Genomic DNA, 27,793 nt, shown 5'->3' with positions numbered 1-27,793 from the left:
CAAATTATAATGTAGCTAGGAGAATGTTTATGAAGGGGTCAAGAAGGCAAATATGTCATGTGAATGGCTCCATAAATGCTATAACAAATGAATGCATGCTTACCAAGAGATGACATGAGAACCATACTTGTGCGTTTTGATGAAACACACATTATAAGGAGACACCTACACTCACCTAAGAGAGACCGGATATGGATGCATCGGTCAAAAGAGGCTCTACCTTACCATTTTGTAGCTTGCCATTAGTCAAGATCAAGCCTATTCGGTTCATTCTCCATCTCCCACCTACTATGTGAAGACATCACCATGTAGCTAATATCCCATCATTAAAGAATAAATCATTAGCAATAAGCCATTATTAGGATAAGCAAAGAGGAAAGTAGGCTACAAGTAAGCACAAAGCAAAAATTTCTCTCAAAAATTTTCAAAATTTCTACACTATATGCAAACTACACTATATGCAATGCAAACTACACTATATGCAAATGCAATATCCCCCCAAGCTAAACATCACATTGTCTTCAATGTGATAACAATTCAAATTACCCAATCAAACCATAAAAATGGCTCAAAGCACAAAACAAGAAGGACTAGAGGTTATGTTTAATGGGTTGCAAGACCTAAACTAAAAAGCAAAAAAAAAAAAAAAAAAACTTACTCGACTTGCGAGCCTCCCCCAAGCTAGCATGTATCCGGGGGAAAACGATGTTTCGTTGTGATTTACGTGAAGAGGAGGAGAAAATATGATAGAAGGAAGGAGGAGAGATATCGTCGGGTTTCTGCAAAGTGATATATATTTTTTTTTTCACCCGTCCAAATAAAACGCAGGGAAGTAGAAAACCACGACCCCGATCGGGGCCACCAACCCCGATCGGGTTGACCTCCTCTTCGGCTTTTTGACTTGCTTCCTTATTCCGTCCCGTTTCTTGAAAACCACGTCCCCGAACGGGGTTCTTGCATGGGGAAGCGTGCCAGATTCTCTTCTAATTCTCCTTCCTTCATTTTCACTTAAAAATCACAAAAAGAAACATCGTCAAGTCGAGCAATTTATTACTAATCTACGAAAAACAATAAATTGCAGAAAATAAAAACAAAAATAAACAAAAACAAATAAAAACAAATAAAAAACTTGGGTTGCCTCCCAAGAAGCGCGCGCTGGTTTAACGTCCCGCACGACGTAAGAAGCTATTTGATTCAAGTTTTGTCATTGAGCTTGCCACCAACCAAGCTCCATTTCATAGCTATCTTTGCATTCCTCAACCATTTGAAATTCTTCAAATAAAATTTTCCTTTCTTCTTTTTTCCACTTTTAGCAATAGCGCCCTTAGCATCGTCACCTACAAAGCAAACAACACCCATATCGTCCTCCAACGGATCCGTTAGTGAGGATCCAAGCGTAGTAGAGGCATAAGAAGAGTCCACAGTGCTAAATAAATAACAAGACTCTTGTAACATTGGGCTTCTAATGGTGTTGTTTTAGCTAAAGGAAACCCGGTCATCACCCACTTCCAACGTCAACCTCCCATTTTTCACATCAATTAGCGCACCCGTGGTGCGTAAAAATGGCCTACCCAATATAATTGGGATTTGTGAGCCCTCGGCCATATCAAGGATGAGGAAGTCAACGGGTATGAAAAACTTACCAACTTTGACGGGTACATCTTCTAAGACACCTAAGGGTTGCTTTAAAGAACGGTCCGCCATTTGCAATGTTGTACTTGTGCATTTTAAAGCACCCATGTTAAGTTTTTCACAAAGGAAGTAAGGCATGACACTCACACTAGCACCTAGGTCGCAAATGGCCTTATCAATGGTATATGTGCCTATAGTGCAAGGAATAGAATAGCTACCAGGGTCCTTAAGTTTCGGGGGAGACTTATTTTGTAAGAGTGCACTACACTCTTCGGTGAAAGAAATGCCTCAACCTCATTGAAGGATCGCTTCTTTGAGAGAATCTCCTTCATAAACTTTGCGTAGGAGGGGACTTGGGTAAGCAATTCTAAAAATGGGACGGTGACTTGTAAATTCTTACAAACTTCTAAAAACTTACCGAACTTACCTTCCTCCTTGTGTTTTGCTAGACGATGGGGAAATGGTACTTGAACAACTTCCTCGGGAGGAGCATCCTCCACATCTTTTACTTTCTCTTTCTCATTGGGAACACTCACCTTCTTTGAAGCGGCATCACTCTCCTTAGCATTAGGAGAGACTTCTTCAACAATTACCTCATCACTTTCCTTAGGCATAGGGTGCTCAACAAATTTGGCATCAAGCTTGCTCTTCCTTTTTAGCATCAACAACCGGTGAGGAAATGACACACAATCCTTAACAAGAGGCTCTTCACTAGCCTTCTTTTTGTCATCTCCCCCAAGCTTGGCCTCTTTAACATCCACTTCTTCATCCAAAGTCATGAATGGCCCATCATAGCTTGTACCACTTCTCAAGGAGATAGAATTTACGGTCTCGTGTGGTTGCTCACCTTGGGGAGGTAGTTGACCGTTCTTCCTTTGAGAATTAGAAGCGGCTAGTTGAGCCACTTGTTGTTCCAACATCTTGACCGCGGTACTATGAGCTTGATCATTCTTTTGAATTTGAGCCAATAATTCCCTTTGCATTTGGACTATCATGCCCTCGAGCTTACCAACTCCTTGATTGTTTTGTTGGGCATTTTGTGGTGGATTTTGTTGGTAATTGTTTTGTGGGGGCCTTTGTTGATTTTGATAACCCGGTGGAGGGATATACTTTTGTTGTTGATGAACATAGGCATTTTGTTGTGGTGGGGGTTGAGGGTTAAACACATTGTTGCTAGTGTAAGACAAGTTCGGATGAAATTTTGTATTTGGATTATAAGTGTTCGAAAATGTACCCGGTGGATATGAACTTTGTCTAAAAGCTTGAAAAGCATTTACCTCTTCGATAGGAGCTCGACAATGAGCGGCATAATGACCCACACCTCCGCAACCATCACACACAACGATTTGGCTTGTTGAAGACACGACATTGAGTTGTTGAAGGGAATTTTTAGTATCTCTTTCCGCCAATTGTTGTCGGAGCAAGGCAATTTGAGCTAGCAAAACGGAGTTGTTGGAGGATTCTTCTTTACCTTTGGATGGCATAACTCGGAATTGACATATTGTGCATCATGAACCGCCATAGATTCGATCGTGGCATGAGCAAGGTTGGTGTCAATTTGATCAAACCGCCCATTGTTGGCGGAATCAAGAATCCTTCGGGACTCGGCACAACATCCATTGTAGAATGTTATTGCTAGAAACCAATCATCTAGCCCATGATGTGGGCATTGTCTTTGAAGCTCTTTGTACCTCTCCCAAGCCTCATATAAGCTCTCAAGAGCTTGTTGACGGAATCCGGTGATTTGGCTCCTCAAAGTTTGAGTTTTCTCCGGTGGAAAAAACTTTTGATAGAAGGCTAGAGCCAAAGTCTCCCAATTGGTGATTCCCATGGCGGTGCGGTCAAGGCTATTGATCCAAAGCTTGACCTTGTCCTTCAAAGATAAAGGGAAAAGTATTTCCCTAATTTGGGCTTGAGTGACACCCGTTTGACGGATCATGGAGCAATAGTCACAAACGTTTTGCACATGCAAATTGGGATCCTCCAAAGGACTTCCCCCAAATCGCTTCCTCTCCACAAGGCTAATGAAAGCCGGTTTGATCTCGAAGTCCGGCGCGGTGATTTGAGTGGTTGTGATACCGGCCGGAAGCATGGTCGCGGTGGGCTTTGAGTGATCGGAAAGTTTCACCATCTTTTTGGTAGTAGATGGTGGTGGTGGTGGAGATGATGAACTTGAAACCTCCTCCTCTTCAAGGGCTTCTAGATCGTCTAAGTTAGACTTTCTACCACTTTCGGCTTGTACGGGAGAAGAGGCCTCTTTCACTTCCTTCCAAAAACGTCGTCTTCTCCTAAAGGTTCTCTCGGGATCGGAATCCGGTGAAAGCAATTCTCCCTTGCATGAGGATCTGGGCATAAGACAACAATTTCTAGAGAAATGATAAGTAATGGTCTCAAGGAACAAGTGTTCCCCAAGACAAAAGAAAACACGAAAAAAATCGACAATTCAAAACGTAATAAAACCGTTTCCCCGGCAACGGCGCCAAAATTTGATAGGCTTATCGCGTACCTATGCAAAGATAATTTCCTTAGACACAAATTAATGTAGCAATAAGGGTCGAACACAAGGAAATGGGAATTACGGTTGTGAAATGCTATGGTTAGATTCTTATCAAGGTCGATTTCGTTTTTTGTTTGGTTTGGTTTGTTTAATGATTAACAAAGACTAGGATGTAAATTATATAAATAAAGAGGAGTCTAAGGGGTTCGGGTCACACATGCAAAGGTAAATATATGATCATGATAAACTCGGTACTAATAACATTGCCAATTGCTTAGGCTTACAGATACCCACCGTACGGCATTAGTATTAACCATAGACCGGGTCCTAGAGAAACTCTCGTCCATGACTAGGTCGTCCTACTACACATGCTTAGTCTAATTCAATTTCGTACCTCTCGACTTATAGAATGAATGAACAAACTTAATCTATGAGTAAGGCCTTAAACAAAGATTAAACATTATGGTGCAAACATGTGATATAAGCAATATGAACAATATTATTATTAACCTATTTTATCATGTTACATATTTGATTTATGCATGGCTCCTCTAGCCCTTAGAATAAGAGATTTAGCTACTCATATTAAGGTGTAAATTATAAACTATATAAAGAGAAATGGTAAACATGATTGAGTGATTTATATGAACTAAATGATTTAACATGTAAAAGAAATTAAACTAAAGTAATCTAACTAGAGTGCTTTATTATAAACTAATATAAACTAAATAGATATATAAAAATGTAAACTATATAGAAATACCTTAAGGAGATGAACTTGTATGGAAGAACAATATATAACCAAATGCTTGAAAATGTATTAAGAACCAAATGTTTAAGAACCAAATGCTTAACAATATTGAAAACTAATGAGAAAACTAATGAGAAAACTAATGAGAAAACTAATGAGAGAAATATAGTGCTTAAGGCTTATTGTAAAGTAAAATGAGACGTAAAATTGGATGCCCTAAGCCTTGGAATGCCTCTCCTATTTAAAGGAGAGGAAGAAGAAACGTAAATAATCAAGGAGCATGTGGCCCCGATCGGGGTTGGGCGGCCCTGATCGGGGTCGTGGTTATCCGGTTACTTTGGCTTAAATTCTTGTTTAATGCTTGAAGGAATCCAATGTTTGCGATAAATGAGGCTTAATGCACCCGGTTAATGCTTCATAAATCGTTCTAAGATCATCCAAATGAGCATCCTAAGCTTTGATATTTTCCACATAATTTTTGGACTTCTTATTGGGCTCTTTGTAGGATCATTTTGCATTTCTCACACACACTTGCCTGGGGTTGGAAATACGTTTCATTGTCATGCTTGGTCCATCTTGTTTCCACTTAGCTTAGTGAACTTTGTGTATGCTAATGTGATAGGAAAAAGCCTCTAAATTCTTAGATTCCTACAAAAGGTAACAAATGCAAACAATACACCTAGAACACAAGATTAGCTCACAACATACTAATTAAAGTACGATTAACAATAGAAACCGAGCTAAAATGAGGGATAAAAGTATATATAAAATGAACATATCAATCACATAGTGCCTTGTTGGTGGTATCACCAATGGTACATGGAATGGAGAAGTTTCCCGAATCCTTGAGCTTAGGTGAGGAATTCCCTTGAAGAATTGCACTACTTATCTTTGTGAAGGCAATAGTTTCCAACTTCCTTATGGACTTCTTCTTGGTAAGGATATCTTTCATGTATTTTGCATAGGCCAGAACATGGTTGATTAGCTCCATGAATGGTATAGAAACCTCTAATTTCTTCACAATCTCCACGAACTTTCCAAGTTGCTCATCAAGCTTGGGCTTGGCTTGGCGGCTTGTGAATGGAAGTCTAATCACAGTAGGCTCTTTCCGAACTTCTTTGGCCTTCTCTTCATTTTTCTTCTTTGATGAGTCATTGGTATTTGTCACTACCATCTTAGGATTTCTCCTCAATGGTTCAATCACATCACTTTGCTTGACATTCTCCTCAACAATATTCTCTTCAATTGGCATCTTTGGTCCCTTGTACCACTCCTCAAGTGGATGGCATTGATGGTGTCATGTATTGTAGGAGGATTACCTTGAGGAGGTAATTGTCCTTTTTGTCTTTGGGAACTAGAAGAGGCCAATTGAGACAATTGAGTCTATAACATTTTGGTGTGAGCAAGGATATTATTGATGGTAGTGTATTTGGTTTGGCTATCTCTTTGCATTTGAGCAAAGAAATCTTGTTGGCTCTTTTGCATTTGGAGGACCACTTTTTGAACATCAAGAGCTTGGTCATTGGGTTGATTGTAGTATGGTCTTTGAGTAGGATTTCTCATTGGAGGTGGTGTGTATGTGGGTTGAGGGTTTTGGACATTTTGGACATTTTGGCTCTTATATGAGAGGTTTGGGTGGAATTTGGTATTCTCATTGTAATAGTTGGAATAAGGGGTGCCATTCTTGTATGCTTGGAAAGCATTTACTTGTTTATTTGTTCCTCTAAATTCGTGTTGATCATGTCCCAAGGTTCCACAACTCTCACACACTCCATTTGGGATTGAAGATGTTGCCACCATAGCATTGACATGTTGTTTGGGTGATTTAGAAGCTTCATCAATCTTGGCCATGGCTTTCTCAAATTTTAAGTTTATGGTGTCAATATGGGCACTTAATTGTGTGACAGAGTCAACCTCATGCCTCCCTCCACTAGTGGTTTTTCTTGGCCTACTATATTGGGAGTTATGAACTGCCATTTGTTCGATTTTAGCCCATGTTTGGTTGTCATCAACCTCGGTGAATCTCCCATTAAAGCCTATGTTAAGCACGTTTCTTGAGTCTTCATATAAGCCATTCCAAAATTGTTGGACGAGGAACCACTCGCTTAGTCCATGATGAGGACAAGAGCGACATGTATCCTTGAATCTCTCCCAAGCCTCATATAGAGACTCTTCATCTCTTTGCTTGAACCCGGTGATTTGGGCTCTCAACATGTTAGTCTTCTCCGGAGGATAGAACTTCTTGTAGAAGGCAAGTGCTAACTTCTTCCATGGATCAATTCCAAGAGTAGCCTTGTCTAGGCTCTTTAACCATTGCTTTGCGACTCCGATCAAGGAAAAATGAAACAACACCCATCGAATTTGGTCTTGAGTTACCCCGATTTGAGAGATTGCATCTGTGGACGCGGGCCCACGGGGGCGCTTAGGAACAAGCGTTTGCATTTGTGGAGTCGCCACCAATTTATTGTGGAAAATTGGAAACCGTTCGAATACATCGCGTCATGTCAAGACACAAAGTATTGACATAGACATTAAGGACTCGTTACCCTTAGCATTCTATGTCTAGAATGACTCTCGTGGATGCCAATGAACACGGATGTTCACAGAGATCTGGAGTAAGGGGTGAGGGTACGTATTAGGAAGCTCTTTTGATCGAACACCTAATCCCGCCCGCCTCGATAGCGGCCTCTACTAATGATTAGGGAAGTTATCTATACTCGATATATTGTCGATTATATGCATACAATGCAACATCCAATAAATTAATCCTAGCATGTGAGAATTTGTGGACATGGGGCCACGGGGGCGCTTGGGCTTGGGAAACAAGCGTTTGCATTTGTAGAGTCGCCACGAATTTTTATGGGAAATTGGAACCGTTCGAATACCTCGTGCCATGTCAAGACACAAAGTAGTGACATGAACACCAAGAACTCGTTACCCTTAGCATTCTATGTCTAGAATGAGTCTCGTGGATACCAATGAACACGGATGTTCACAGAGATCTGGAGTACGGGGTGAGGGTACGTATTAGGAAGCTCTTTTGATCGAACACCTAATCCCGCCCGCCTCGATAGCGGCCTCTACTAATGATTAGGAAAAATCGTCTATACTCGATATATCGTCGATTATATGCATGCAATGCAACATCCAAGTTTTAATCCTAGCATGTGAGAATTAATACTAAGTCGGTGAACAAGTAATTTAGCATACAATTGATGTCAAAATCGGGATTTAAGTTCAATTACATGTGAAAACATACAAATGATACAAAGAAATATGATAAATACAATAAAAGAAAATTACAATAATAAAAATTACAATAATTACAATGGGTTTAGCGATTTATGTCGAAAATACCTTTAAAACGGATAATTTGGGAAAAAAAAGAATAAAGGAATTAACGAACAAAACAGCAGGCGATAATACGGATAATATTTAATTATACGTAAGCTAATTAAACTAGGTCAAGGCAGCGCAAGAAGTTGAGGCGTAAATCAACTGGAACAGCGCGAAGAGATCGCGCCCTTTGGAAGAGGCGCAGCAGACGCTGCGTCTGTTCCAAGGGTGAGTTCTGGCTGTGAAACCGGAACTACAAATCGTTAATATTAATTGGTAAATTTAAGGGTCGATAAATATATTTACTCGGATGGAAGTGATTTAATTCATTAATTACATACGAATGAGTCATAAAAGCAATAAAACATGGATGAGACGGAATTAAGATGAATTATTTACATGAGTGAAAGATTGATTAGTGACATGAGTGAACTAATTAGGTTAGACATGATGAATTAATGACAAATTAACAATGAATATGACTATAGACAGATGAAAATATATCAAAGATCGAATTCCAGAAACTCAATATGAACGAATTGAATTTCTACAACCCGGATTGAGTTTAATGACAAAAACCCGCAAATATGAGATTATAAGGGATTTAAGTCGGATTTAATGACGAATTATACGTGTTAATGATGATGAATAATATACATGTGAGATGATTATGTTATTACATCAAAGAATTAACGAAAAGAAACGAAGAAGACGAATTACAGAGGACGAAGGAAGAAGAAAGGAAGCAGGAACTGCGGCAGCCCCACGAAGAGGCGCAGCAGGCACTGCGCTCTTTCGAAAAGGCGCAGCAGTTGCTGCGTCCTTTCTTGACGGTTTGTCTTCTGGAAATCCGTAAAAAGGGTTTTAAACGAGGTTTTATAAATCGGTTTTAAGAGGTACTTTCGACGTAAATCTTACATTAATGATACAAAAAGTAAAGAACAATAAATAAAAGAGAGATTTACACCCTCAGACTTACATGTTTGACGAAACGAGATGAACTAAGTTAACGATTAGTGATGCTCGACTCGAATGTAACGAAAGTGCCCTCGTAAGAGGAAAACGATTAGATTAATTAAGTTGATTAGTTGTGGAGTTGGTCAAATTGGTCGGTCATGCAAACGAGGCTGGTACTCAGAAAGATCCGAGCTTACGTGGTGGAATGTTCAAGCACGTAGACGCCAATAAGTAAGAACGTGGTCTAGAATGCAAAGGGAGAAGAGAAGGGCGGACACTCGCGTGAGAAATATGAGGAACGAAGGCTCCTATTTATACTAATCACGTGAAGGAATAGGGTTTTCGGAGAGACTTTGGAAATGAATCTCGGAAACATATGAAAAAGATACGAAAAATACGCAGAAAAGGGCCTGGGAAGAGGCGCGCGATTAGCCATCTGCGTCTCTTGGAAGAGAGCGCAGACTGCTGCGTCTGTTCCCTGATGGTTTCCTCTGCGGAAGAAAGATTTCCGTGTTTAAGTTATGGAATAACGGGATAATTTGGTTTTCCTTAATATTTTGTATGAATATTACGGGAAATTGTTTACCAAAGAATAAAAGATTGTGAAATATTTATAAAATATGGAATAGAAATATCCGGAACATTCCAGAACATTCTGACTCGGGATTTAACGGTTATCAGAAAATGGAGACGGTTTTAGGCCCGGACTCCAAATGTACTCTAATTATTGTCAAAACGACCGTATCGGCGCGTAGATGACAACTAAGAGGTAGACATTAGTGTTTGAGCAATCACTTGACGATAAACTTACGAACTGTCACAAATCGTTCCGCGTACCAAACATGCGGCCCAATCATCACCGGGTGGTTTGCGAGAGGTGCAGAAATGAGGTATCTACAGAATTAACTAAGTCGGTTAACACGTAATTTAACATACAATTAAGTCGAATCGGGATTTAGGATCGATTACATGTGAAAACATACAAGCAATGCAATAATAAAAATACAATAATAAATACAATAAAGAAAACTACAATAATTACATTGGATTAATTGATTTATGTCGAAAATACATTTAAAACGGATGGTTTTTAGAAAAGAAAGAATAAATAAATAAACGAACAAAAATTAGGTGATAATACGATTAATAGTTAATTAGATACGTGAGCTAAACTAGGTCAAGGCAGAAACGGGATTTCAGGGACAGAAATCAACCCGGAACAGGCGCAGCAGAGCTGCGTCCTTTGGAAGAGGCGCAGCAGACGCTGCGTCTGTTCCTGGGCTGAGTTCTGGCTGTGAAGCCGGAACCGCATCTCGTTAATGTTCATTGGTGAATTTAATGGTTGATTATATTATTTGACTCGGATGAAAGTGATTAACATATTATTTACATGTGAATGAGGTCATTAAAAATGATAAAACATGGATAAAAACTAAACAGGACGAATTATTTACAAGATTAATGAGATTATTAATAAATACAAATTAGTCAAATTAATTGAATTAATTAGGTTAAACAGATTATTAATGACGAATTAATTATGGTGACGATAAACAAAACAAGAAAATATATCAAAGCTAAATTCCAGAGACTCAATATGTGTAAATCGAATCTCAAAAAACCGAATTGATTTTAATGACGAAAACCCGCAAATATGGATTATAAGGGATTTAAGTCGGGATTTTGAAAGATGATCAATTATTAATGATTTATTTACATGTTAAAATTATTATACTCAAATTATTACGTTAATGAAACGATGAACAATTGAAAAAGAAACAAAACAAAGGGACGAACAAAAGACGAAGGAAGAAGAAAGGAAGCAGGAACTGCGGGAGCCTCACGAAGAGGCGCAGCAGGTACTGCGTCCCTTCGAAGAGGTGCAGCAGTTGCTGCGTCCTTTCTCGACGGTTGTCTTCTGATAATCCGTAAAAAGGGTTTTAAAACAAGGTTTTACAAATCGGTTTTAAGCATATTTTCGACATAAATATTACAATAATGATTACAATAATAAAGAACAATAAACAAAAAAAGGATTATACACCCTCAGACTTACATTTTTGACGAAAAGAGATGAACTAAGTTAACTTTTAGTGATGCTCGACTCGAATGTAGACGAAATTGCCCTCTAGGAGGAAAACGAATAAAGTTGATTAAATTGATTGATGTGGAGTTGGTCAAATTGGCCGGTCATGCAAAACGAGGCTGGTACTCAGAAGGATCCGAGCTTACGTGGTCGAAAGTTCAAGCACGTAGACGCCAAAAAGTAAGAACGTGGTCTAGAATGCAAAAGGAGAAGAGAAGGGCGGACACTCGCGTGAGAAATATGTGAGACCGAAGGTCTCTATTTATACTAATCACACGACAGAAATAGGGTTTTCGGAGAAACTTTGGAAATGAATCTCGAAAAGATACGGAAAATACGCAGAAATGGACTGAGGAAGAGGCGCAGCAAGCACTGCGTCCCTTGGAAAAGGCGCAGCAGTTGCTGCGTCCTTTCCTCAATGGTTTCCTCCTGCGGAAGAAAGATTTCCGCGTTTCTATTATGGAATTAGCGGATTAATCTCGTTTCCTTAATATTTTGTGTGAATATTACGGGAGATATTTTATCAAAGATCAAAAGATTGGAAAATATGGCTGAACATTCCAGAACATCCTGACTCGGTTTTAGAAAATGAAGACGGTTTTTTTGACCCGGACTCCAAATTTACTCTAATTACTGCCAAAATGACCGTATCGGCACGTAGATGACAATTAAGAGGTAGACACAAATGTTTGAGTGACCACTTGACGATAAACTTACGAACTGTCACAAATCGTTCCGTATATCAAACATGCGGCCCAATCATCACCGGGTGGTTTGCGGGAGGTGCAGAAATGAGGTATCTACAGAGCCCCCACTTTGACCGAGGCTTGGACAAGGCGAAAGTCAAAGTATAGCCATCAGGTCAATCGAAGATTACAACCAGACGACTATGGCGACGCAAGGCGACTCAAGGGATTTGAGCTAAGGACCTGTCGTCGGGAACATTTTAGATTCTGTCGACTATCGGGGAGAGTCGTTTAAAGTCCATTAGACTACGTAAGGAGGCTCGCCAGCCATTAGAAGAGACCATACCTGAGACTCCTTGAAACTCCAGGGGAACAAAACGCGATATGGGAGGAGGCAGCAGGACGTAGTCAGGAACTGCTGGGAGAAATCTGCTTGTGGTCGATTTCGAACAAACTTCGGAAGAGCTTGGGGTCGATGTTGATCTCCATATCTCGAGAGGGAACGTCTGTCCATGTACTCTCGCTGGGGGAACGTAATCGGGAACTGATCTCCATGTCTCGAGAGGGAATGTCTATCCGTGTACTCTCGCTGGGGGAACATAATCGGGAACTGATCTCCATGCCTCGAGTGGGAATGTCTATTCGTGTACTCTCGCTGGTGGAACCTAATAAAGGCGTATCGAAACACCTGTTAAAGAAGAACCGCTCGTTGTGACAAGCTAGGTCTTGGCAAAAATAGGGCAACAGTTTGCTGCTGGCTTGGAAATACGGATCCGGGTGAAGAATAAATGTCAGACGGACCAAATATGCGATATGACATCGAGGAAGAGGCGCACCAAAGATAGGCCCACAAAATAACGAACTTATAACGAAACTTCGAACATTCGCATGGAGGGAAACTGAGGAAGAGGCGCAGCAAGAGTCGCGTCCCTTGGAAGAGGCGCAGCACCTGCTGCGTCTCTTCCTGAGTGCGGCATTTCTAGATAAAAACCCGATGAAACAGGGGTTTATGTTTCATTATTTCGAAACACTATTCTTAATTTCTCTCTCAAATTCAAACCAATTTCCATCAAAATTTGATCAAAAACTCGCATTTGCCATGACTAATCGAGGTATGTGTATTAATCTTGCATTTATCTTTGTATTGATCGAATTGGACCGACAAAATCAGGGTTTTTAACCCTAATTAGTCGAAAATTTGGGGCTTTGCCTTGCAAAATTGACTTTATTGTTGGAGCTTGTGTCCTCCACAATTAGTGTGATAACATTTATAAATCTCTTATAGGTTCACAAGGGTATACTTCAGTTGATTAAAGATTACCTAATAACGGTTGACTTGCTGGAAAGTTTGTCGTTATTATCATACTGATGGCGGTGATCAACTGGTCCCTAAAAGTCACACCTAAAGGTTGTGTTTGAGAGATGTGATTATGGAAATGTAATCACATTGATGCCTTATATGACTAAAAGGTTAGTCCATGTATTTGACTAAACAACTAGTCAATGTGTTGATGAGACGATTATTTAATCTAATTAAATAATATTAGCTGAGACGAATTAACTGTCAATTCGTAAATTGAATATAAACTGCTATATTTAATTAATGTATATAATGTTAGCTTGAACGAATTAAGATGTTAATTCGTAATTAAACGTAATCGGTTATATTTAATTAGCTAATTATAAATATGCAATATTTATAGTTAAAGTATATATTATATGAGATTGTCATAATAAATTATTACCGACCGGTATTAATAACTCGACTGCAAGTTGTTGTGTGTAGACTGATTAATCCCCCTTATACTAAAAGAATAAGAGTTCTCCAAAATTTTCCCGCCTAAATGAATTTGGCTATAACTGGGCTTTTATTATATCATATCTGTAATTGAGTTTTATTATATCATATCTGTAATTAGGCTTTTATTATATCATATCTTGGACTTTCATCTGGATTATACTGAACTTTCGCTTTTCCACCGATTAATACAAAATATTAATAATAATAAATTTACAATTAAATTTCAAATTAAGTTAAATATCAGTTTTATTATTATGTTCTTTAATGTTTCTATCTAAAATACCGCGCATTCGCGCGGGATCTATACTAGTACGGAATAAACTAAATGACAATTTATAAATTATACACTTTATATACATTTTGTAAACTACCAAAAATAAGAAGATTTAATCACCTTATTTTGGTAGGTGGAAAAACTAAAAATAAGGAGATAATCCTCCTTATTATTTCGGTGGTCAAAACCAAAAAAAAAGGAAGAAATATCTTCCCTAATTCCTCTCCCATATTTCGGTTATAATAGGGAGAGAGGGAGATCATTTTCTACTAATCCTTTTAACCTAAATTTTGACCTAGCATTCTCTCATAAAAAAAAAACACAAAAACCCTAAATTAATTAGTGAATTTAGGGATCTCATTCTAGCAATTTGAGGGGCATTTCTCGGAACATCTTGGGTACAACTAATAGGCGAATATCATTTTGATATTCTTCTTAGGCCATTATTTCTAGGACCGAAGGTTGATTCTTCATCCCTATTCTATTTTGTTTATGCAATTCATTTATGACTAGTTTTCATAAATTATAATTTCGTTATAATCCTTAATTTTAAGGGAAGTATACCGATATTTCATACATTTATAAATGGCTAATTGGTAATATAAGGATCATAACCATGTATTTGTTTCGAATTTTCGTTGAGTTTTGAGCATTTGAGTGAAATTGAGACGGTTTCACAACTAAACCATAAATCGCTTCGAAAATAGCCTAAGGATTGCCCATTTGTGACGAAAATTGATATTTGGAATCCTTGTATGATGGGTAAACTTCCTATAATCTCGGAATTTTGATTTGTGACGGCTTTTTCAGGACACTTCGGCATAATCGCCGTTACAACGAAATGCTGTCGAAATTACGACTCAAACCCATGACTAGGCTTCAACTTAAGCTTGACTTGACCCAAATTACCACATGAGCGGTCAGGTTTGTGGGAAAATTACCAAAGATGGCGAGAAAAGAACGATTTCGGAGCTCCGAAAACTCGAAAATCTCCTAATTAAGGCTTGTCGTCACTTGACGGGGCCTAAATTCACTTTAATTTTGCAGGTGATGAGGCTTCTACGTCAGGGAGGGCTCCCATGGACGTGGACACTGCTATTGACCCTTCTCATTCGCTTGAGGAGGCGTTAGAGCAGGCTTTTACCGCCGCGGTGACGGCTGCTGAGGACGAGGTCCTTGAGGAGGAGGTTGTTGAGGAGGAGGAGGCCCCGAGACGGGCCAACGTTGGACGGGGTGGTCGCCAGCTGAGGGGAGCACCTGCGTCGGCTGAGACCTGGGACAGAAGGCACCTACTTTGGGCTGCAGAGAGTCACCTGTCCTACAGGACGGTGAAGAGTTTGGTAAATCAAATTCATCACTCTTCATTCATCTTCTTTCATTCCTTCTTGTTACTCCTTTTCTTCTTCATTCAAAGCTAAAGATGGCTTTTGTTTCGAATCCCAAATAGGAGGCCGTGAACATCAGATCGTTCTCGCGCTACACAACGACGATGGGGTGCTACGAGAGGCTGTCGGCTGAGGAGCGAGCCATCATCGAGCGGGGGGCGTTCGGTGCTTTGGTGCAGGCTTGGAGGGATATCACGAGGAGGAAGCTTCGGGCTAACCTCAGCTTGGTCCGAGCTTTCTTGGATCGGTTTTGGGACACGACCTCCACATTTCACATGCCTTTTGGTGAGGTGGAGGTCACTTTGGAGGACTACGACATGATTTACGGTTTGCTTAGTGTGGGGATCGAGGTGGTGGCGCGCGAGGAGACACCATGAGGGTATACTCGGTACCGAGGCTAAGAGATTGATGGTGGAACTTGATGCCGAAGGCCGCTGCGGTGCCTGGATTGGTGCCTAGTTCTTACGTCCGGGACTATTTTGCGGAGAAGACCCCAGCTTCGGTGGTGATCGAGGGGAGGGAGACGGCTCCTCCTCCCTGTACTGCAGAGCAGAGAGTCTGTTTGTGGCTCCGGTGGTTCCTGTCTTCGATCTACCTCGGAGACAAGGGAGAGAGGCTATCGACGAAGCTCCTTCCCTTTCTTTCTAACCTGAGTGACCTAGGCCGTTGGGACTGGGTCACTGTGGGTTTTGCGGTCCTCATTCGCTTTATGAGGGCCATTGTTCGTCCGGAGTTGATGGAGAAGGGGACTTCTCCTGCTGCCGTTGGCCCCGGGATCGTTGTTGGAGGTATGAACCTTCATCTTATTTCATGAAAGATCATTTCCTTTTCTTATTGAACCACGAAAGATCGTTGTTGATTATCTTGTTTTACAGGCGTGGGTGTACTCCTATTTTCCGGGCCTCGCGCCCAAGAGGACGGAGCCGGTGGAGAGGGCCTATCCCGTGGTGAGGGATTGGGTAATGTGCCGTACGAGGAGTCGGCGTTCCTTCCACGACGTCTGTCAACGGGAGGTAAACGCTCTTCAGTTGGATGGCGTGAGTACTTCACCTTGCGTTGTTTGCCTTTCTTCTTTACTTTTAGTACTGATCATAAGAATGACCCTTCGTTTGCTTTTCTTAGTGGGTGCCCAGGCCTTGGGCGGACTACGCTGGCGCTCCTCCCTTTGTGGCTGAGGTCCTTCGACCTAGAAGCTCGAGCCGGTTGATGTTAAGGATGTCGATGGGTCCTGTGTGGTACTTGGGCGAGCGTTCAGCTCGTCAGTGCTCTCGGGATGTCTTGACGGTTCCCATCGATCCTCCTCGGACGATGTTTAGGGAGCCTTCTGAGGCTGAGAGGGATGCTGACCTGGCTGGCATTGGCGGTGACGCCCTCCTTCTTCCAGGCGAGGACTACTCGGCGTTTCTCTATGGGAGACTGGCGTACTGGTCGATCGTGGTAAGTGTTTTACTCTTATTTTTGATCGTTTTGAGAATACGATGAATGATCATCGGTTAATGGAAATCATTTAACCTTGCAGGAGGTCGAGGCGGCGGGCATCGAGCCCCCAGAGTACCCCGAGACCCTTGAGTACACCGACGCGACGGGGATGACGACGATCTCCGAGCTGCGCGACTTTGACGCGGCGGTGAGAGATGCTGGCTTGGACGAGTGGCAGCATCTGATTCGGAGGGTGAGTCTCCTAACTCTTATAATTTTGCATAAGAACACATTTACTTGAGTTTGTCCAATCGTTTAAGAATCTCTTCTTTTTAAATGCAGGTCGCGCCATCCCGGTTTGTGGCTTTATGGAGGGTAGCCAACCGGCTGCGGGCTACTGCCGTCGAGGCACTTGTTGGCGGCGGAGGGCGTCAGGTATGAACATTCCGTTTACTTCATTTTCGAATTTATTAACTTTCCTTATGTTTGAAATGATTGACATGAGCCAATTCTTGTTGCTTGCAGAGGGAGCGTGAGCTGGAGCGAGAGCTTGCTCAGTCCCGAGAGGAGACAGCTCGCCTGCTGAGGGAGCTCGAGGTTCGTGACGCCGAGGTTGCTGCTCTCGAGGTGAGAGTTGCTGAGCTAGACGGCGGCCAATAGTAGTTTGCTTGTTGTTTTTTGTTTTCGGCTGTATTTTGTACATCTTGTACATTTTTAGGACCTACATTTTGGACATTCGGACTTTGTTTTGGGGCTCGAGCCCCCAGTTTGGTGTACATATCCCTTTTTGATTGTATATATGATGGCCTGAGTGCCCTTGCTGCTGGGTTGCTTTGTTTGTACCTGCAGGTTAGATTTGAACAAGATTGGTAGACGACTCGGAAATGCAAAAAAATGCAAAAAATTTGCCGGAAATGACCGGACTGTAGGGAGGGCTACCCCCTAAAAAAAGAAAAAAAATAGAAACATATAAGTCTGAAATGTAATGTGGAGGGAGAGTGAAATGATTCCCCAAAAAAAAGTAAAAAGAAATGTATAAGTTTGAAAATGAATAAATTAAATTGGTGAAATGATTCCCCAAAAGAAAATAAAAAGAGAAATGGATGAGTGTGCTAAGATGACGAAAATGTCGATATCGCCTCGAAATGCGTGCCCGTAGAATTAGGAAACACGAAACATGGCAATTTGACGGATTTACCAAAATAATAACCCGTATGAATAGGAAATTATTATTTGAGGAATTAGGAAAGATCCAACGCGGAAAATCACAGAAAGAAGGCTGAGGAAGAGGCGCAACAAGAGCTGCGTCCCTTCGAAGAGGCGCAGCAGGTGCTGCGCCTGTTCCCCAGTGCATCCGTCCTGGCGGATTTTAGGAAACAGATTTTAGTATAAATAGAGACGTCGAGGGGAGGTTTTATTCACATAATTCTTCCGTCTTTCCTTCGTCTTATTACATAGAGCTCTCAAAATAAGCATACATCATGAATACTCTCGAAATTGGTCTAAAAGAGTGGACAAATGAGTTCTCCAATGTGGAGAAACACGATATGGGTGCTTATAATTTTGGATCACTCATGAGCTTGAAGTTGATCAAGGTGGTCAAACCGTTCCTAGATGCTTGTCTTGATTATTGAGACCCGAATTATCACGTATTTGCCTTCCCTGGAGGCGACATTTGCCCATTTCCCGAAGAAATTGCTGCGATTGGTGGTTGGGACCCGGAACATTTGCCTGCTATACCCTCTACTTCTCAAGGATATAAGAACAAGTTTAGAGATTTGCTTGGGTTGGCAAGAGCTGATGTTGACCATCTTGTGACCTCCAAGGGAGTGCGAATGTTGGACTTCATCGATCGATTCATCAATAGGGCAGATCCCACTATCTCTTATGTTGCCAGGCGAAGGGCATTCGGGTTTTGCCTACTACATATATATGTCCTTCAAGGGCATGTTGATGAGGATTTGAGAGGCGACCCTCGTTACTTGAGCTTGATTGAGCAAATGGAGCTGCGTAGGAGCCCAGCTTGCCTGTGCTTAGGAGAGATCCTGTTGGGGTTAGATAACAGGAAAGCCAACCGTGACCTTTCTTATCTGGGAAGTCCCATTATTTTGCAGGTAAAAGAATTTTTTCTCTTTTTTTTTTCTTTTCTTTATTTTCTTTTATTTTTATTTTTTTTTTTTTTCTAATTCCTGCTTTTGGTAGGTTTGGCTTATGGAGCGTCTTCGATTGATCGAGCCCCCAGTTAATGTTCCTGCTTATCATGCTCGCTCAGTTGCAATGAGGACCAGGCTCTACATGGTGGACTTCACTCGAGTCTGCAATTATTGGGAAAACAAATTGAAGAGTGAAGACGATCCCCAGATCAGATGGATCGTACCATGGTGGCATCTTAAATCTGTCACTGGAGTATCATCCTTGGATCCTACCCGGTCCGTGCGCATCCTTGGCTTGGAGTTTATGATATGCATCTTTCCATAGAGGTTGATGAGGCAGGTTGGATTGAAGCAGACGATTCTGAAGCTTGACACTGTCCCGCAGACTACCGTGGTGCTTACTACTGAGAGTCGAAGAGAATGGGCCATCAAATGGGCTCAAAGAAATATTTGGTTCTTGAATTCTTCTGTTAGTGCTCTATGGGTGTCGGATTCCTATCTGTGGTGGAGGAAAGCTACTACTCCGGAGGAGCGCGAGAGACTGAGGAAACGCGAACCTGTTGACTACAAGGTTCGTGAGGTAGAAAAGGAGAAAGAGAAGCATCTGACCGAGGGAGAGGAAGAAGCCGGGTTTCGAGTTGTTCACCCTTCGAAGAAACCGAAGACTTCTCCTGCCGTCGAGATGGTGGTTGACAAGAATGGCAAGGCTAGACCACGAGAGAGACCGTTGGTGATTAGGTCGGAAGTGGCGCAAGAGCGTCCGGCTCGAGGTCGGGACAAGAAATATGATAGAAATGACAAAGGCAAAGGGAAAATGGAAGAATAGCCTGAGTCTTTATAATTATTTATTATTATTATTATCATTGTAATAAGAAGATGGGGGTTTTTAGAATCCTAGCCTACATTTTTTATATTATGTGGCATATTATTATTTAAGAAATGAAATAAAAGAGGTTGATTGGTTATGAAACCGTTATGATTTTCTATTATTATTCTTGTCGAATTCCAAATGCATTCGCAAATATCCTTCTATTTACATTTAAAATAATTAATGGGTTGTATCCTGTAAAGGATTGCCTACGTATTCATTTTAAAAAATGAATCAAACCCTTGCGCGTAGTTCAAGTAAATGTAAAAGAATAATTGTTCTAAGCAAGAGCTTGTGGCGAACTAGAAAATAAGCATGACCTTTTTACTTACTCCTAAAGTGCAATTCAATTTATTTGATGATATGAGGATGAGAAATTGTCAAAATACAAGAGCAAGATGACATTAGCTTATTTCAGCTTGGCCAGGGGCCGTTTATTTCGTGCCACAAGAGCGACACGAGAGGTTACGCGAGGCGCATTTTGTTTTGCCCCTATTATAGGCATAGTAACGTTTCAGTTGGTCGAGGTTTGTCGGGTTGGCAAATTCATTCCCATCTAAGTCTGTGATCCTAACCGCACCCCCTGGAAGTATGGACTTGACTAGAAATGGTCCGGCCCAATTGGGTTTGAATTTTCCTCGTGGATCGACAGGTAAAAGAGTTCTAATTAATTTGAGGACCAAGTCTCCTTCTTTTATATTCCTTGGCTTAACCCTTTTGTTGAAGGCTCGTTTGATACGCGCTTGATATGTTTGCACATTATGTAATGCACGCAACCTTCGTTCATCCAGGAGGATGAGTTGTTCATATCTATCCCTCTTCCAATCAGCTTCTGGGATTTGGCTTTCGAGTAAAATACGCAAGGATGGTATTTCTAGCTCGACTGGTTGTACGGCTTCCATGCCGTAGGTCAAATAGAAAGGGGTGGCCCCAGTGGGCGTCCTAACAGATGTACGGTATCCCCATAAAGCAAAGGGTATCATGCTTGGCCAATCTCTATAGTTGTCAATCATTTTCTTGAGAATCGTGACAACGTTTTTGTTTGCCGCCTCTACCGCGCCATTGGTTTGTGGTCTATATGGCGAGGAGTGGTGATGCTTAATTTTGTACTTGGCTAGCAATTACTCAGTCTCAGCTTGGAAATGTGATCCATTATCACTGATGATCTCATGTGGGCAACCATATCGACAAATGATGTTGGTTTGTATGAACTTTGCCACGTTCTTGGCTGTAAGACTGGTGTAAGAAGCCGCTGGAGTGATCTTGCCGATGATGTCAATTCCCCAAGCGGAAAATGGCCAAGGAGATGTCATGGTGTAGAGAAATGAAGGAGGGACATGTTGCACATTCCCGAAGATTTGGCAATTATGGTAATGTCTTACATATTTGATGCAATCAGATTCCAATGTGGTCCAATAATACCCCAAACGTGTGATTTTCTTTGCCATCATGGGTCCACTCATGTGAGGGCCACATTCTCCGTCATGGACTTCTTCCATCACTTTCCGTGCCTGTGAATGATCAAGATAGCGTAGATTACACCAAGAGGTGTTCTTTTGTACAATTCTCCTTGCATGAGAACATATTGGGCAGCTAGTAAGCATATAACATGTTGTCCCCTTTTGTCCATATCTGGTGGATAGGTGCCGTTGAGTTTGAAGTTTAGGATTGCTTGGAACCAAGGTTCCTCTGTGATTTCCTCTTCATTGGTGATTTGGTGCACATAAGCTGGCTCTGACCGTCGTTTGATGCATAAAGGCATTTCTGCCATGCTATCCGGCATATTAATCAAAGATGCAAGTTTTGCAAGAGCATCTGCAAATTGATTCTCCTCTCGAGGTAGGTGTAGGTAGGTTACTTGATCGAATAATTGGGCTACTTGGTCTATTATGGCTTGATAAGGTGCTAAGCTTTCGCTTCGGATTTTCCAAGATCCCGTAATTTGGTTGATGAACAAAGTTGAATCTCCATGCACTCGAAGATTCTTGATGCCTAAGCCCACTGCTGCTTGCAATCCAATGAGGCAAGCCTCGTATTCTGCAGCGTTATTTGTCATCTCGAAGTCGAGTTTGACAGAGATTGGTGTGTGCTCGCCTTCAGGAGAAATGAGCAACACTCCTATTCCAAATCCTGTTAAGTTCGATGCTCCATCAAAATAAAGGTCCCAGGAGTCTACATCGGTTTGGAGTATATCCTCATCCGGAAACGACCAGGTGTCTATCGTTTGTGTATCGTTAATGGGATTTTCTGCAAAGAATTCGGCAACGGCGCGCCCCTTTATAACTTTCAGAGAAACATACTTGAGATCGAACTCTGAGAGCATCAAAGTCCATCTTACTAAGCGTCCATTGAGAACGGATTTCTCAAAGAGGTATTTGACAGGATCCATTTTGGAGTATATTTTGACGGAGTAACTAAGTATGTAATGGCATAGTTTCTTCGTTGCCACACAAGAGCGAGGCATGTCTTCTCGAGGGATGTGTATTTGCACTCATACTCCAAGAAATTCTTACTAAGGTAGTAGATAGCTCTTTCTTCGTTTCCTACGGTTTGAGCTAGCATGGCGCCCATGGCCGTTTCAGTTACCGTGAGATATAAACCAAGAGGTTGATCTCGTTGAGGTGGCATGAGCAGTGGTGGTTTGGCTAATATCTCCTTGATTCGGTCGAAAGCCTTTTGACAGTCATCATCCCATATGGTGTGGTCTGTTTTCTTTAACTTTTTGAAGATGGGTTCGCAGATCATGGTGAATCGACTTATGTATTGCACCTTACCTAGGAATCCTCTAACTTCTTTTTCCGTTTGAGGTTGCGGCATTTCGATTAGAGCTTTGATCTTAGAAGGGTCTATTTCTATTCCTCGTTGGCTAACAACATATCCCAGGAGTTTACCAGATGTTACTTCGAATGCGCATTTCTGAGGATTAAGCCTCATGTTGTACTTCCGTAGCCTTGAAAAGAACTTGTGAAGGTTCGCAATGTGCCCCTCTCTATCCTTGGACTTGACAATCATGTCATCTACGTATACCTCAACTTCTTTATGCATCATGTCATGTAAGAGCGTAGTTGCGGTGCGTTGGTATGTAGCTCCGGCGTTGATTAATCCAAACGGCATAACTGTGTAGCAATAGGTTCCCCATTGAGTGACGAAGGCGGTCTTATGCATGTCCTCTATGGCCATCTTGATCTGATTATATCCTGCGTATCCATCCGTGAAGGATAGTAATGCGTGATCTGCTGTATTATCCACCAATATGTCGATGTGTGGTAGAGGAAAGTCATCCTTGGGACTCGCTTTGTTTAAGTCTCTAAAATCAACACAAACACGAATTCTCCCATCCTTTTTGGGTACGGGTACTATGTTAGCTACCCAGTCTGAGTACTCGGAAACTTTGATGAACCCGGCTTTGAATTGTTTATCGACTTCTTCTTTGATCTTGAGAGCCCATTCTGTCCTCATTCGACGAAGCTTCTGTTTCACGGGTTTGAAACCTGGTTTGATTGGGATTTTATGCTCTGCGATGTCCCTGTCGATCCCTGGCATGTCTTTGTAGGACCAAGCAAAGACGTCTTTGAACTCGTGCAGGAGGTCTATGAAACTGGCCTTTTCGGTAGGGCTCAAGGCCGTCCCTATCCTAAGTTCTTGGGGTTCTAGTTCGGTTCCTACGTTGATGGGTTCGGTGTTCTCTATTACTGGTCCCCCTTCCCCCTCTTGTAGTATTTCTTTGCTATGTAGGGAGGTATTTCGATTGAGTCTAGGTCTGGGTCATCCTCAGTATCATCGTAAACAGAATTGCATTCAAGATAACACGAAGAGTAAGCAGAATCTGATTTATTCATATTAAAATTTGAGAAAAGTTAGAACAAAGAAGCCATCTGATCTGTAGTCAGTGGCGGCAAAGGGACAGCCGTTGGGACATTTCCCGAACTACTGTTACTACTTGATACTAAGCTAGGAGAAACAAGGGGAGTGGGATTGACGACAGGAGGAGACTCTCTAGGAACTTCTCTAGACTCCGACTCTGACTCCGACTCTGACTGTGACTCGAATTCATCGTCTTCTGGTTCTCCTTTGAACATCTCTCCTTCTCCGGTGGTGAGCTTGAAGAGTCTTCCTTGATTGTCTGTCCACTTGATCGATTTTATCCATCCTATATGCTGATTGGTGTTGGTTTCTGTGCCTAGAGTGGTAATGATCTCATCTATGATGCTTTCGGCGCTCTTGATTAAGGAAAGATCCTGGAGGTGGACATCTTCCTCGCTATCCATCCATATCCCATTGATCACCTCTTCTTTTGGGGAGATAACATGTGAGCAATCTAAGGTAGATTCGTCACTTGTAATCATTAGAATTCCAAGAGAATTCTGATTGTTGTTAGGCTTACCTCCAGGCGGTATTGGTAGGTGACCGTCTTCAATCATGTCTTGAAGTACATTTTTTAGTTTGTAGCATTCCTCTGTATCATGTCCCTTACCTCTATGGTATTCACAGTACGAATTCTCATCTCAGAACTTGGATTTCTTTTCTGGTTCGGGTGTAGGGCCTATTGGTTGAAGTTTACCCAGTTTCATCAACCTTTTTAGAGCATTGGCATATGTGTCCCCAAGATTTGTGAATTTCCTTGGTGGAGTACTCTTCTTAGACGGCTCGAGAAGGTTAACTTCATCAGTTTTGCTAGTAGAGCCATAAGAACGACTTGTTGAGCCTTGATATCCACGACCTACTGTTTTGGACAAGAGCCCTTTACGGATGTCATCTTCGATCCTTGTTCCTAGTACGGTCAAGTCTTTGAAGGTCTTAATGTTTTGGTACCTCAAATGATTTGCATAGATGGGCTTTAGGTTGTCCACGAATTTCTCTACGAGGGTAGCTTCATCTGGACGTTCAACAAGTTGAGTACTAGTCTTCCTCCACCTACCTAGAAAGTCGGTGAAACCTTCTTTGTCATTTTGGGTAAGAACCTCTAAAGTGCGCATGTTGACTTGGATTTCAGCATTATCCGCGTATTGTTTGGCAAACTCAATTGCGGCATCATCCCAGGTGGCGATCTTCTTATGCTCTAGAGAGTAGAACCATTATTTTGGGATGGTGTCAAGAGATGAAGGAAAGATCCTTAAGAACATCTCGAGTTTAATGCCTTTGATAGACATGTAGTCCTTGAAAGCACAGATATGGTTCAAAGGGTTTTCATGCCCCTTGAATTTAGGGATATCCGTCATGTTGAAGTTGGTTGGCAACTTGGAACTCACGGCTTCATATTTGCGATTGTTTTCCCTATAAATGTCATCCCCTTTAAGATACATCAATTGCTCCTCCAAGTATTGGAGTCGTTTCTCAGCTGTAGTCATACCTATGGGAGGGTTTTCGTCCCCGAAGTTATTCACAAATTCATCAGACACTTCACTTTCCCGAGGAGGCATCCTCGTTTCCACGGCATATATTCGGCCTTCGATTGTGTCAAGGCGATCGTACACTTGGTCTTGAGTGACTTGGAGACGAGCTAGCGCGGCTAGGATTTGATCATTACCATTCTGGAGTTGGTTGAAGTTCACGTCGCTTGTTTCAGGCATCTTTCGAAACTGGAGAAGAGATCGACGACGAATCAAAATACGATCGACCATTCTAGCACACTTACTCGAAAAGAAATGTTTTTGACTCGTGAAGTGGGAGTGTGCCACTTGTGTCAAATGAGTTTTGAGGAAATGACAAAGTTTGAAAATGTTGGTCCTAGTCAACTTTAGTGTAGTTGTAGGAGTGGACTCAAAGTGAGGTTTTGAAATGGGTTTTGAGGCCCGAACTTTGAATCGACAATAGGACAGAGTTTCGACTGGTTTTGCAAAATATTAGGCCTAAGTTTCGAAAATTTACATTTTAAAAGGGATTTTGATTTTACAAAAATCGTCATGGTTTTGTTTAGAAATGGTGATCACATATGGTACAAACATTATACAAGCATTAAAACGGGATGCTGAGTGCATTTAAAAAGGTTTTGGTTTAAAGGTGGGTTGCCATACCGAACAATCAAACCCGAGGTCTGTGGAGAGGCTCGTACCAAACAAGAGTAAGACCGATTCCTAGTCCATTTCCTCAAGCAGTGAAAGCCTTTGATACAAACAAGAGTAAGTACCATGGTATGGATGACGTCAATCGCTATCCATCCTTGGGCCCAAATAAGAATTAGGACCGTTTACACGGGATGATTGGTCGAATGGGTTGGGTTGGGCCTAGGAAGGCCGAATAAACGATCTAGGAAGACCGAGTTATGAAAACCGACAATTGTCTTGTACAAACTATTCCCTAACCTTGTTCAAGTTTCACCCTTTTGGCTACACGTAAGTGTATTATTCCCAGCGGAGTCGCCAAACTATGGACGCGGGCCCACGGGGGCGCTTGGGAACAAGCGTTTGCATTTGTGGAGTCGCCACCAATTTATTGTGGAAAATTGGAAACCGTACGAATACCTCGTGCCATGTCAAGACACAAAGTAGTGACATGAACACCAAGAACTCGTTACCCTTATCATTCTATGTCTAGAATGACTATCGTGGATGCCAGTGAACACGGATGTTCACAAAGATCTGGATTAAGGGGTAAGGGTACTTATTAGGAAGCTCTTTTGATCGAACACCTAATCCCGCCCGCCTCGATAGCGGCCTCTACTAATAATTAGGGAAGTTATCTATACTCGATATATTGTCGATTATATGCATGCAATTCAACATCCAATAAATTAATCCTAGCATGTGAGAATTAACTAAGTCGGTTAACACATAATTTAACATACAATTAAGTCGAATCGGGATTTAGGATCGATTACATGTGAAAACATACAAGTAATGCAATAATAAAAATACAATAATAAATACAATAAAGAAAATTACAATAATTACATTGGATTAATTGATTTATGTCGAAAATACATTTAAAACGGATGGTTTTTAGAAAAGAAAGAATAAATAAATAAACGAACAGAAATTAGGTGATAATACGATTAATAGTTAATTAAATACGTGAGCTAAACTAGGTCAAGGCAGAAACGGGATTTCAGGGACAGAAATCAACCCGGAACAGGCGCAGCAGAGCTGCATCCTTTGGAAGAGGCGCAGCAGACGCTGCGTCTGTTCCTGGGCTGAGTTCTGGCTGTGAAGCCGGAATCGCATCTCGTTAATGTTCATTGGTGAATTTAATGGTTGATTATATTATTTGATTCGGATGAAAGTGATTAAAATATTATTTACATGTGAATGAGGTCATAAAAAATGATAAAACATGGATAAAAACTAAACAGGACGAATTATTTACAAGATTAATGAGATTATTAATAAATACAAATTAGTCAAATTAATTGAATTAATTAGGTTAAACAGATTATTAATGACGAATTAATGATGGTGAGTGACGATAAACAAAAGAAGAAAATATATCAAAAATGAATTCCAGAGACTCAATATGGGTAAATCGAATCTCTAAAAACCGAATTGATTTTAATGGCGAAAACCCGCAAATATGGATTATAAGGGATTTAAGTCGGGATTTTGAAAGATGATCAATTATTAATGATTTATTTACATGTTAAAATTATTATACTCAAATTATTACGTTAATGAAACGATGAACAATTGAAAAAGAAACAAAACAAAGGGACGAACAAAAGACGAAGGAAGAAGAAAGGAAGCAGGAACTGCGGCAGCCTCACGAAGAGGCACAGCAGGTACTGCGTCCCTTCGAAGAGGCGCAGCAGTTGCTGCGTCCTTTCTCGACTGTTGTCTTCTGATAATCCGTAAAAAGGGTTTTAAAACAAGGTTTTACAAATCGGTTTTAAGCATATTTTCGACATAAATCTTACAATAATGATTACAATAATAAAGAACAATAAACAAAATAAGGATTATACACCCTCAGACTTACATGTTTGACGAAACGAGATGAACTAAGTTAACGTTTAGTG

The 27,793-nt window shown here is 41.2% G+C and overlaps 2 non-coding genes across 2 annotated transcripts; both read left to right on the top strand.

The window, feature by feature from the left end:
- Nucleotides 1-3,284: 3,284 nt before the first annotated feature.
- LOC141619298 (small nucleolar RNA R71) lies at nt 3,285-3,391 on the top strand. Its single transcript, XR_012531657.1, has one exon. It is a non-coding gene; the product is annotated as a small nucleolar RNA R71 (small nucleolar RNA).
- A 3,596-nt stretch (nt 3,392-6,987) lies between these two features.
- Nucleotides 6,988-7,094, top strand: LOC141620093 (small nucleolar RNA R71). The gene has a single exon (XR_012531883.1). It is a non-coding gene; the product is annotated as a small nucleolar RNA R71 (small nucleolar RNA).
- Nucleotides 7,095-27,793: the final 20,699 nt, after the last annotated feature.

The sequence above is a fragment of the Silene latifolia genome, chromosome 1, assembly GCF_048544455.1.
Source record: "Silene latifolia isolate original U9 population chromosome 1, ASM4854445v1, whole genome shotgun sequence".
Classification (NCBI taxonomy): Eukaryota; Viridiplantae; Streptophyta; class Magnoliopsida; order Caryophyllales; family Caryophyllaceae; genus Silene; species Silene latifolia.
This window is presented reverse-complemented; position numbering and strand designations above follow the sequence as displayed.